The 12,095-nt window shown below is 37.1% G+C and overlaps 1 non-coding gene across 1 annotated transcript; it reads right to left on the reverse strand.

Annotated features, from left to right (window-relative positions):
* Positions 1–4,120: 4,120 nt before the first annotated feature.
* Positions 4,121–4,224, reverse strand: LOC113259296 (U6 spliceosomal RNA). The gene has a single exon (XR_003317544.2). It is a non-coding gene; the product is annotated as a U6 spliceosomal RNA (small nuclear RNA).
* Between the last annotated feature and the right edge of the window lie 7,871 nt (positions 4,225–12,095).

Consider the following 12,095-nt stretch of genomic DNA (forward strand, 5'->3'; position numbering starts at 1 on the left):
CTGATGTTTTAAAAATTAACATATTAATTTGCCTACATTATAGTGTCTTTAACTCAATGCTTTCTCCTAGTAAGTTATCATATTTTCTTTATAGTTATTTTTTCATGGATAAAATTGAACAGTGTTGTATCATATTTGAGTATAATCTTTCCCTTGTGAACATCAAATCTAATTATTTGTTATTTGCATTTAAAATAATTATTTTAATATGTGCTCTTGCCTAAGCACTTTGAAAATTATTACTTCTATCTTACATAACTTTCTCCCTTATGTGTTGGATATATATTATTCTATAGTATTATGAGTTAAGAGGGAAATATGCTATTAACCCATATGCCTGCTTATGAAACACAGGTACTGAGATACGTTTGACTCTTGTCCTGCTGGGATGGGGGATAGAGACCTGCCATGAACATTTACAGTTCCTATCCATTTCCTCAAAGTCAGAGGGATGGTTCAGGCTGGTCAGATGCAGACACTTATTAATGCATGGAGTTACTGTGCTTTGATGGCATGAACACTTTTTCTTCTCTCCTCTTTGCTCTGTTCATCAGACTCAGCTGGCTTCTGTCATCAGGGAGGGACCCACAGTGGGGTGAAGGTCCTGCCTTCTCTCTCTGTCCTCTGCCTACAAAGCAAGAGGTCAAAGTAGCGTCTAGTGCAAGTTTTCTTCTAACTCAAGGTGGAAAAGTGACAAGTCCCATTCTGGTTTCCCCTCCAAAGCAGTGTTTACCAGAAAGAAAAAAAAAACACAGGGGCGCCTGGGTGGCACAGCGGTTAAGCGTCTGCCTTCCGCTCAGGGCGTGATCCCGGCATTATGGGATCGAGCCCCACATCAGGCTCCTTCGCTATGAGCCTGCTTCTTCCTCTCCCACTCCCCCCACTTGTGTTCCCTCTCTCGCTGGCTGTCTCTATCTCTGTCGAATAAATAAATAATATCTTTAAAAAAAAAAAAGAAGCTGAAAAGGCTAAAAAAAAAAAAAAACAACACTCATTTTTCAGTTCTCCATAAACTGGACATTTATATTCACATTTAAATTCAGTTCTTTGTATTCATACTTTTATTTTTGTAGCAATCTTAAAGGGAGAGGAGAAAGTCTTAAATCTTTAAGAAGTTTTGATAAATCAAATATAGTCATTATTATGGACAAATGGTGACCCACCTGAATTAAGGGAAAAAAAAACATGTATTTTTCCTGTGTCTTCCACTGTGCTGTGTGTTGTACATACAGTTTTTTATCTTGACGAAGTCCCAATAGTTCATTTTTGCCTTTGTTTCCCTTGCCTTTAGAGATGTGTCTAGAAAGAAGTTGTTGCGGCAGAGATCAAAGAGGTTGCTGCCTATGTTTTCCTCTAGGATTTTGATGGATTCTTGTCTCACATTTAGGTCTTTCATCCATTTTGAGTTTATTTCTCTGTATGGTATAAGAAAATGGTCCAATTTCATTCTTCTGCATGTGGCCATCCAGTTTTCCCAACACCATTTGTTGAAGAGACTTTTTTCCATTGGATGCTTGTTCCTGCTCTGTCGAAGATTAGTTGACCACAGAGTTGAGGGTCCATTTCTAGGTTCTGTATTCTATTCCATTGATCTATATGTCTGTTTTTGTGCCAGTACCATACTATCTTGATGACTACAGTTTTGTAATACAGCTTGAAGTCTGGAATTGTGATGCCTCCAGCTTTTGTTTTCTTTTTCAACTTTCCTTTGGCTATTCAGGGTCTTTTCTGGTTCCATACAAATTTTAGGATTGTTTGTTCCAGCTCTGTGAAAAATGTTCATGGTATTTTGGTAGGGATTGCATGGAATGTATAGATTGTTTTGGGTAGCATAGACATTTTAATGTTTGTTCTTCCAATCCACGAGCATGGAACATTTTTCTATTTCTTTGTGTCTTCCTCAATTTCTTTCATAAGTGTTCTATAGTTTTCAAAGTACAGATCCTTTTTTTTTTTAAGATTTTATTTATTTATTTGACAGAGAGAGAGAGACAGACAGCAAGGGAGGGAACACAAGCAGGGGGAGTGGGAGAGGAAGCAGGCTTCCAGCAGAGCAGGGAGCCCTAAGCAGGGCTCGTTCCCAGGACCCTGGGATCATGCCCTGAGCTGAAGGCAGACGCTTAATGACTGAGCCTCCCAGGCGCCCCAAGAGTACAGATCCTTTACCTCATTGGTTAGGTTTATTCCTAGGTATCTTATGGTTTTTAGTGCAATTGTAAATGGCATCAATTCCTTGATTTTTCTTTCTTCTGCCTCATTGTTAGTTTATAGAAATGCAACTGACTTTGGTGCATTAATTTTTTATCCTGTGACTTTGCTGAATTGCTGTATGAGTGCTAGCAATTGTGGGGTGGAATCTTTTAGGTTTTCTACATAGGGTATCATGTTGTCTGCAAAGAGTGAAAGTTTGACTCCTTCTTTGCCTATTTAGATGTCTTTTATTTTTTTTTCTTGTCTAATTCCTAAGGTCAGGACTTCCAGTACTATGTTGAACGACAGCGGTGATAGTGGACATCTCTGTCATGTTCCTGACCTTAGGAGAAAAGCTCTTGGTTTTCCCCTGTTGAGGATGATATTCACAGTGGGTTTTTCATATATGGCTTTTATGATATTGAGGTATATTCCCTCTATCCCTACATGGCAGAGAGTTTTTAGCAAGAAAGAACACTGCATTTTATCAAATGCTTTTTCTGCATCTATTGAGAGGATCATATGTTTCTTGTCCTTTCTTTTATTAATGTGGTGTATCTCATTGATTGATTTGTGAATGTTGAACCACACTTGCAGCCCCAGAAATAAATCCCACTTGGTTGTGGTGAATATTCCTTTTAATGCACTGTTGGATCCTATTAGCTAGTATGTTGGTGAGAATTTTTGCATCCATGTTCATCAGGGATATTACGGGGTCTGTAATTCTCCTTTTTAGTGTGGTCTTTGGTTTGGGGATCAAGGTAATGCTGGCTTCCTAGAGTCAGTTTGGAAGTTGTCCTTCCATTTCTATTTTTTGAAACAGTTTCAACAGAATAGGTATTAATTCTTCTTTAAATGTTTGGTAGAATTCCACTGGGAGGTCATTCGGCCCTAGATTCTTGTTTGTTGGAAGATTTTTGATTACTTATTCAATTTCTTTGCTGGTTATGAGTCTCTTCAGGTTTTCTATTTTTTTCCCGTTTCAGTTTTGGTAATTTATATGTTTCTAGGAATGCATCCATTTCTTCCAGATTGTCTAATTTGTTGGCATAAAATTGCTCATAGTATTCTCTTAAAATTGTTTGTAATTTTTTGGTATTGGTTGTGATCTCTCCTCTTTCATTTATGATTTTATTTATTTGGGTTCTTTCTCTTTTTGATAAGTCTGGTTAGGGGTTTATCAGTCTTATTAATTCTTTCAAAGAACCAGCTCCTAGTTTTGTTGATCTGTTTTACTATTTTTTTTAAAGATTTTATTTATTTGACACAGAGAGAGAGACAGCCAGCGAGAGAGGGAACACAAGCAAGGGGAGTGGGAGAGGAAGAAGCAGGCTCCCAGCAGAGGAGCCCGATGTGGGGATCGATCCCAGAACGCTGGGATCACGCCCTGAGCCAAAGGCAGACGCTTAACGACTGCGCCACCCAGGCACCCCGTTTCACTATTTTTTTTTTTTTAATTTCTATATCATTGATTTCTGCTCTAATCTTTATTATTTCTCTTCTCCTGCTGGATTTAGGCTCTATTTGCTGTTCTTTCTCCAGTTCCTTTAGGTGTAAGGTTAGGTTGTGTATTTGAGACTTTTCTCATTTCTTGAGGAAGGCCTGTATTACTATATACTTCCCTCTCTGGACCACCTTTGCTGCATCCCAAAGGTTTTGAACTGTTGTGTTTTCATTTTCATTTGTTTCCATGTATTTTTTTAATTCTTTTTTCATCTCCTGGATGACCCATTCATTCTTTTGTAGGATGCTCTTTAATAACCTTCATGTATTCGTGGTCCTTCCAAGTTATTTCTTGTGGTTGACTTCAAGTTTTAAAGCATTGTGGTCTGGAAATATGCATGGTATAATCTCAATCTTTTTGTACCCGTTGAGACCTGATTTGTGACAGGTATGTGATCTATGCTGGAGAAAGGTCCATGTGCATTCAAAAAATATGGAATGCTTCACAAATTTGCATGTCATCCTTGCATCAGGGCCATGCTAATCTTCCCTGTATCTTTCCAATTTTAGTTAAATGTGCTGCCAAAGCGAATGATTTTTAACTGTTTAATTTTCTGACATATTGTATCTAAAGTAATAAAATACCATCTTATCTACTTTTTATTTTAAACCCCCTTTTTGTTCATCTTTGTTTTGTCAAATAATAGTTTAATTCAAAGGAAACAGCCAGAGAAGACCAAATTGCTATTTTTTTCTTCCCTTGGATTCTTCATTGAATTAAATCATAATTAGGGCTCATTTTCAAGTGTTTGCCCTGGTGTTTGACCTTCAGTAACTATAAAGCAGATGCTAAAACATTAAACCATGTGTAAAAACAGTTTATACAAATTACAAAGAAATTTCTGCCAAATGATACATTTGGAATTGGAGACTTTGGAGCTTCTCTGCTGCCATTGGTATTGAAGTCCTGACAGGAAGGTGTCTTCTGACCTTGGCCTTTCTTTTCCATATCCTGGAATCAATTCTGTTATGACATCATCAGTTGTGCAGCAAAAACTGCTAAGTTTTGGGATGAGCTCTATATACTACATGCCAAAGTAATTTCATATGATTTGTAATTAGAGTTTCGTGAAGAAAGATTTTATTTCATTGTTCTTAATTTTATCATCATGGAGTAAGTATATGCTTCCATATCACTAAAGAGTCAACACCAAATATGGAAGTTTTAAGACAAGTCGAAAGGCAGGTTGGTTTTATTATACTGTTAATGAAGTCAAAGAACCTCCTCAATTCCTATACTTTTAGCAGGTTTGCTTCACCTGGAGAAATTGAGGTCCATAAGCTCTAATGACTTGTTCCCCAACATTGGCTGCTTCTCTCATTGGCCATAAGGGAGTTCAGAGAGTGAAAATTTGCTAGCACACACCATTAGTCTTGGACCCACAGGAAAAACTGGATGCTTAGGACAAACAATATACAAATAAATGTTTCACTAATTTTTATATTGCACGTGTTGCCTCTACAGATGATATTAGAAAAATGGCAACTTATAGGTGATTCTATAGGTTAGAAGGTAGGTTCGTTGTTTAACAACCTGAGTCATAAATGTTCGGTATCATTAACTTCTCTTATTACCAGTGAAAAGTGCTTTATAAAATATAGTCTGAACAACAATGTGTTTTAGGTCTAAGTGATTGGTTTTATATTTTCATTAATTAATACTTGCTTAAAGGGATATTCATGGTTCTGATTTTATGTGATCTTTCCTTGATCAAAGAAGGAAGTTGTATATGTTTTGTTTCCTATTTTCTATGGAGAAATGAGGTCATTTTTAAAAAGAAGTTTCCATAACCCCTTACTAGCTGCATGGGGGGAAATTCTTAATCACCCTCAACTCAATATAGTTGAATGACTATAAATTGGAGATGACAGAATATTCCTCTAGAATTTATTGGTAAATAAAATGAAATATGCCCAAAGATAAAGTGCTTAGAACAATTTTTGGAACAAAGTAGTAATAATTTTTAAATTATTAAAGTAATAACAACCATTCTTTTTGCTATGTTATGCATTATTCTCTTATTTGAAGATTTTCAGGAGAGCTACCACTGGTTTGAGTCCCATACATAGAAATTCTTCTCCTGAGCAATCTGTGTCTTTTTATCACAAGGCCTGCGAACTATGTAATGATGACATTTGTGTGAGAACCAGAACTCTTAGAACCAGGTTGATGCCCCAACCTCCACCCCTTAAACATATTTGTACAAATCAGGACAGTCTCAACTATTTTGCAGTAGCAAAGACATCAATGTTTCAGGGGTTTCACAAGACAGTAGTTTAGCTCTTGCTCCCACAAAGAATACTGTAGACTGTACAGAAGCTGTAAGCCGTAAGCTGTGAGCCAACGGCCAAGCTGCACTGATGTCATTGTTGTCTTGCACAATGGAGCTAGCTCACTGTGTCTCCACCAATTATTACCATCTCTTTCCAACATCAAATTCAGTGGCATAATGTTGGTAGTCTGAAATCAGGAGTCATTACACCTCAGGAATCAGCATATTCTACTAGAGTTGGGTTTTCTTGTTTCAGAAAGCTGGTTGCTGGACATTTAACAACACACTTTACATTAATAAGCACTTTCATGAGCTTCCTTGCAAAGTAAGAACATGGAAATTCCCACACTGGCTTTTGAGTGCTTCCAGCTAGAATTTAAATGATTCAAAATAAGTAGAGGAAGTTATGGAGATCCTGTTTTAGATGGGGTAGAAGGTTTCTCTGCAAGGGACGAAATTTAAGTAAAGAGGCAATCCATGTGGCCAAAGGGGAAATGGCAAATACAAAGACTGAATTATGTTTGAGAAATAGCAGGGAGGCAGTATGGTTAGAGAATTATTTGAAGAGTGGTCAGAGATGAAGTCAGAGAAGTAGCCAAGAGTCAGTTCCTATAGGGCTTTGTGTAGCTACATAAGAAATCTGGACCTTATTCTAAGTGAAATGAAGATCCACTGGACAGTGTTGAGAAGGGCAACAACATTAAGTGACTGCAGATTTTAACCACCATTTATAGCTGTCCTTTTAAAGAATGATGTCTCTGTTTCTGAATTAAGCAATGGCAGGATGGTAAGTATAATTTCCTGAGCAGCAAACGCTGGAGGAAGAGCAGGGTTTGGAGGGCACAAGTGCAGGAAATTCACAAGCTCAGTTCTTTGTACCTGTCAGACCAGGATCTGAGTGTTGTGCAGAAATAAGCAACTAGAAGATATTTTGATATATTTTATTCATATATGTTGACCTACTTTAGTTTGAGCAATACACTGCAATGAGAATAGAAAATAGAAAGATGTTGAACATTTGTGTGAGGGGCAAGATTTGTATGCAGTATATTTAAGACAATTTCCTACAGTGACCTTCACAGAAAAGGAAAAAGATTGAAACCAATAAGCTTGGAAACTCAGTGGCTCTGAGGCCATTCAATCAGGATAATAGACTATTTCAGATGTGTCCTTGAATAAGTAAGCAGAATGATTCACTCTGTGAAAGAATGCATCCACACCTGAGGTTTGGGCTCTGACTAGTATGCTTTCTCAGATTCTCCTCAAAGAATATTTTCTCTCATTTAAAATTTTGTTCTTTCAGGTGCCATCACTTATTCATCCCATTTATCTGAATTTTATTTATGAAATTCTTTTAAATTTTGTCTAGGGACCTTTTTTTTTTTAATTCAGTGCATTAGTGGGCAAAATATGGACAGTTCCTGTTCGCGGCAAAACAATATTCTATTAGTGCTTCTCTTCCACCAAATCATTAGGCATTTTTGATGCTTTTGTAATTACACAACTTATTGGACTGTTATAAATTACTATTTGCCCAGACACTCTGGGGATATTCTCAAGGTTTGTTTTCATGTGTTATATTTGAATATGATGGACAGATCCAAGATTATTATCTATAGTTATGCACTTTAATTGAATATAATTTTGAATGATTATTTTAGTTTTAAGAGTTTCCAAACACTGAGGTTATCATTCTATTTGTGGTAAAGGAGGGTAACGCAGCCCTTCCCTTGCTTGTAGCTGGACCTCTATCTGTATGTACATGGAGCTTAGAATCCAACACGGCTGTCTTGCTGAAGGGCCACAGCCCTTACTAGTGTTTTCTATGGTGGGGAAGCTTGTGCACTGGAGGATACTGGATGCTGTTGGAGGCTTGTGTTCATTTTCCGTTTTGCTCTTCATTCTTGTTTTTTGATTCAAATACTGGCTTTTCTCTCCATGAGTCTTTGTTTTGCAGTACAAGTTAAAAAGAATAATGGATATTAGAGTTTTTTTATTAGTAAATGTTAACATAATCAAAGAAGTAATAAGCTGACTTTAATTCATTAATTCTAAGCACCTTTAATGCTTTATTATTTCTGAAATCAACCCTATGAAGTGGTCAGTATTAATATTACTGCATTGTAAATACAATAATGCAGGCATAAAATTATATTTTTTATAGATCACACAGGTAGAATATTGAGGAGTCCTCATTTGAACCCTGGAAATTTGACACTGAAACTCATTTCTTAGCCATCAGCGTCACTGTTTGCTTTACTCTGTGCTGTGCTGGGATGCGCATCAAATGCAGGTAGAAAATCAACCATGTGTCATATGTTATAAAGAAATCTGACAACATATAAAAACTAGTAAGTCATGTTTTCCCAAGCTTCTTACTCCATAAACTGCTACACCAGCATTTAGGCAGAAGAGTATATTTCCTGACTTCAAAATCAGTAAAATAGCTGATTCCTCCATTAAAGTAACTTTTCTTGACTTTCAAAAACATCTAGAAACCACACTCATTCCTCTACCTTTGCCCCTAGTGGGCTTCACTGACTTCCTAAGATTCATGCTGTCCTTTTATACTCTCGTTATTTTCCTTTAATTTGAGAAAAACAAGAGCAAGGGACGCCTGGGTTGCTCAGTCAGTTAAGCATCTGCCTTCTGCTCAGGTCATGATCCGAGCATCCTGGGATCAAGCCCTGCATCAGGCTCCCTGCTCAGTGGGGAGCCTGTTTCTCCCTCTCCCTCTGCCTGCTGCTCCCCCTGCTTGTGCGTTCTCTCTTTGTCAAATAAATAAATAAAATCTTTAAAATAATGATAATGATGATGATAATAATAACAACAGTAATAATAAAAGAAAAACAACAGCAAGCCCAGACAGACTGAAAATGTCTTGACACAATCAGTTGTGCGTTGCTGTGGCGAGGAGCTGGCCTCACAGCTGGGCCTTGCTGTTGTATTGAACAGAAGCAACTTCACAGAACAGTGGCTCAGACAAGGTCACTCTGCAACTGAGAGATCAAGAAGAAACAAAAGCACTCTCTAATCGTATAAGCAAGAACATTGTTCAAAACATGAAAATGAGCAAACCTCCCCTGAGAGCCTCTAATATCAAGGACTGCGGCCCCATCGTCCACTGCATGGTTAGCCTAGCTTCATCCTACCAGCCTTGTAGATCAGATTTATTCACGGACCCATCAGAGACTTATCCCTATCCCCTGAGAACATCCCATCCAAGTCAAAGACCTACTTCTTCAAGCTTCTTGGATAGAGATACCTTGGAATCCCTGCATTCCCAAGAAATGCAGCTGGAGGTAAGCACTGAAAATGTGCAGGGAAAATGGGAGACAGGGTCTCCTTTCCATAGACATCAGGAATGGTGTCTTTGTCGCTCAGCTCTGCTTTATTTAGCTCCTCTTTTTTGGCCCAATAATATTACTAGCCCTAAAGCTAAATAATTGTATGTATTTAGTTTATTATCTGCCTCCTTTTCAGTCAGATATCCATGTTGGTCCAGTCAGCGGTGACCAAGAGGTGTTAAGTCACAGAGGACAGGTGAACTTCAGAAAAGATATTTGTGAGTGAGTTCCCTGCCTTCCAAAGTATCTTTAAATTAAATAAATAAATAAATAAAATCACTACTCTAAAGAAAAGTTGATGTTTCTGTCCACTTATCTTGATTCCATCTCATACAATGTATAAACCATATTAGTAGATTAAGGTACACTTGAAAATGATACATTAGTAGAAGTCTTAAATTCAGGGTTATAAAGTGAAGGTTTAGTTACCCAAGAATACAAAAGTCAATATACTTGCCACCGAAATTTGTTCAGAGAGGCACATGTATTTCCCATTACAGATGGCCAACATAGCATGGCCATATTTCATTTCCAGTATTATATAAAATCACATGTTAAATTTAGTAGAAAAAAAAACATATACACTCAACTACCTGAGTACAGGAAAGTAAAATATATATGATTTAATAACATGCAGTTATATTCTTCTTTTATCTTACTATAGATATGTAGCCATATATTGCCAAAGTCAAAGAAGATTGAATACAAAACTAATAAGCCCATGATATTTTAGTGTAAAACAATCCGATTGATTCAGATACATAATCAGGAGAAATAAATTCACGTAAGTGAGGAAAGCAGATGACATGCAAACACGAGAACAATCTCACTACTGTATTCTCTTCATTATTTGGACTAACGTTGGACGTAGGACAAGTACTCAGGACTGGCTATTTAGACACACAGACATAGTCTACATGTGTACTATGTATACACATTACATATTATATTATATAAACACACAAGACACATACAACAATTTTCCTAATAGCACTATTCATAATAGTCTTGATTGGAAACAGACCTAAAGTTTGCAAAAGTGATAAGTTTAGAAAATGCAGCACTTGACAGCCATGAGAATGAATTACTGATACATTGTAATGTGGATGACTCTTAGATATGTAATATTAAGCAAAAGAAAGAAAATGGAAAAAGAAAATGTCCGATAGGTTTCTCTTTCTGTAAAGGTCTGAAACAGGCCACGCTACCTGCTAGTGGTGGAGGTCAGCCTCAGGCTGGTGTGGGGGCCGTGCCAAGAGGGCCAGAGGCCGAGACTGTGGGTGCTGGTAATGAACATTATATTTCCTGATTTTTGCTGTAGTTGCCTGGATGTTTCACCTTGTGAAACTGATTCGTACACTTTCCTGTATGTATATTATGTTTCAAAAAAAATGACTAAAGTGATTTAAGTTTGTGCGTCCCTAATTGCAGATGATGTCAGACCTCTGTCCGTGCTCCTTTGATGCCCGTATGTCCTCAGTAGTGAACTAGCTCTTCATTTCTTTCTTCCATGTTTAATTAGGATTGTTTACTTCTAGATCATTTAGTTCTGAGAGTGCTTGTGTATTCTGTATCCTGTATCTTTACCAGACATGTGGTTAAAAATACTTTATTTTGTACGCAGGAGCTTATCTCTTTATCATTTTAATGGTGTCTTTCACAGAGCAAAAAAAATTATTATAAAGTCCAAGTTTCAATGTTTTTTCTTTTATGATTGTGCATTTTCTGTCAACTGAACATTTTCTCCCGTGCTTTTATTTTCTAAAAGTTTTATAGCTTTTATATTTTACATTTAAATCTGTGATCCATCTTGTACAAATTGTGAGACTTTTTTTGCCTGCGGACATCCAATAGTTCCGTCATAGTTTGCTGAAAAGACTATCTTTCCTTCATCAAGATGCTTTTGCACATTTGTTAAAAGTCAGTTGGGCATATTTATATGGGTTCTGGGTTTATTGTGGCATATTCTGGGTTCTGCGTTTCACTGCCCTTTGGGCTTATCCTGTGCTAAAACACACAGTCTTCATTAATATAGCATTATAGTAAGTCTTGAAATTCAGTACACTAATTTTTCCTTTTTATTCTTCTTTTTCAACTACCATACAACCCAGCAATTATATTCCTGGGCATTTGTCCCCAGGAAGTAAAGATTTATGTTCAAACAAAAGCCTGTCCATGAATGTTTATAGCAGCTTTGTTCATAAGAGTCAAAATGTAGAATCAACCCTATCCTTCCACCCTAAACAAACTGCAGTGGACGACATCTCAGCAATTCAATGTAAACAAAATGAACTGCTGTTGCACCCAAAAAAACTAGATGAACTTCCTGAGAACTATACTGAATGAAAAAGCCAATCATTAAAGATCATTTAGTGTATTATTCCCTTCATACAACATTCTTAAAGTAACCAAATTATACAAATGGAAAAGAGATTAGTGGTTGTCAGGGTTTCAGGAGGGTCTGAGGGGGACAGGCAAGGGGGCTTGGCTGTGAGAGGAGAGTATGAGGAACCCTCTCAGTGATGAAAATACTCTTTATCTTGACTTTAGTGACCTGCTGGCAATAGTACTGCAGTACTGCAAGGTATTGGTGCTACAAGAGAAACAGGGTAAAGTACACGAGATGTTTCTTTTCTTAAAGTGGCACGTGAATCTACAATTGCCTTGAAATAAAAACAAAATGTGCCTACGCAAAGCAAACAAGGGAGAGGAGAGACCCTGAAATGTAGAATGTGCATAAAGAATGAGTAGTTACAAGATACAAGATACAAAAGGAGAAGAG

This window comes from Ursus arctos, unplaced genomic scaffold (assembly GCF_023065955.2).
Source record: "Ursus arctos isolate Adak ecotype North America unplaced genomic scaffold, UrsArc2.0 scaffold_7, whole genome shotgun sequence".
Lineage (NCBI taxonomy): Eukaryota > Metazoa > Chordata > Mammalia > Carnivora > Ursidae > Ursus > Ursus arctos.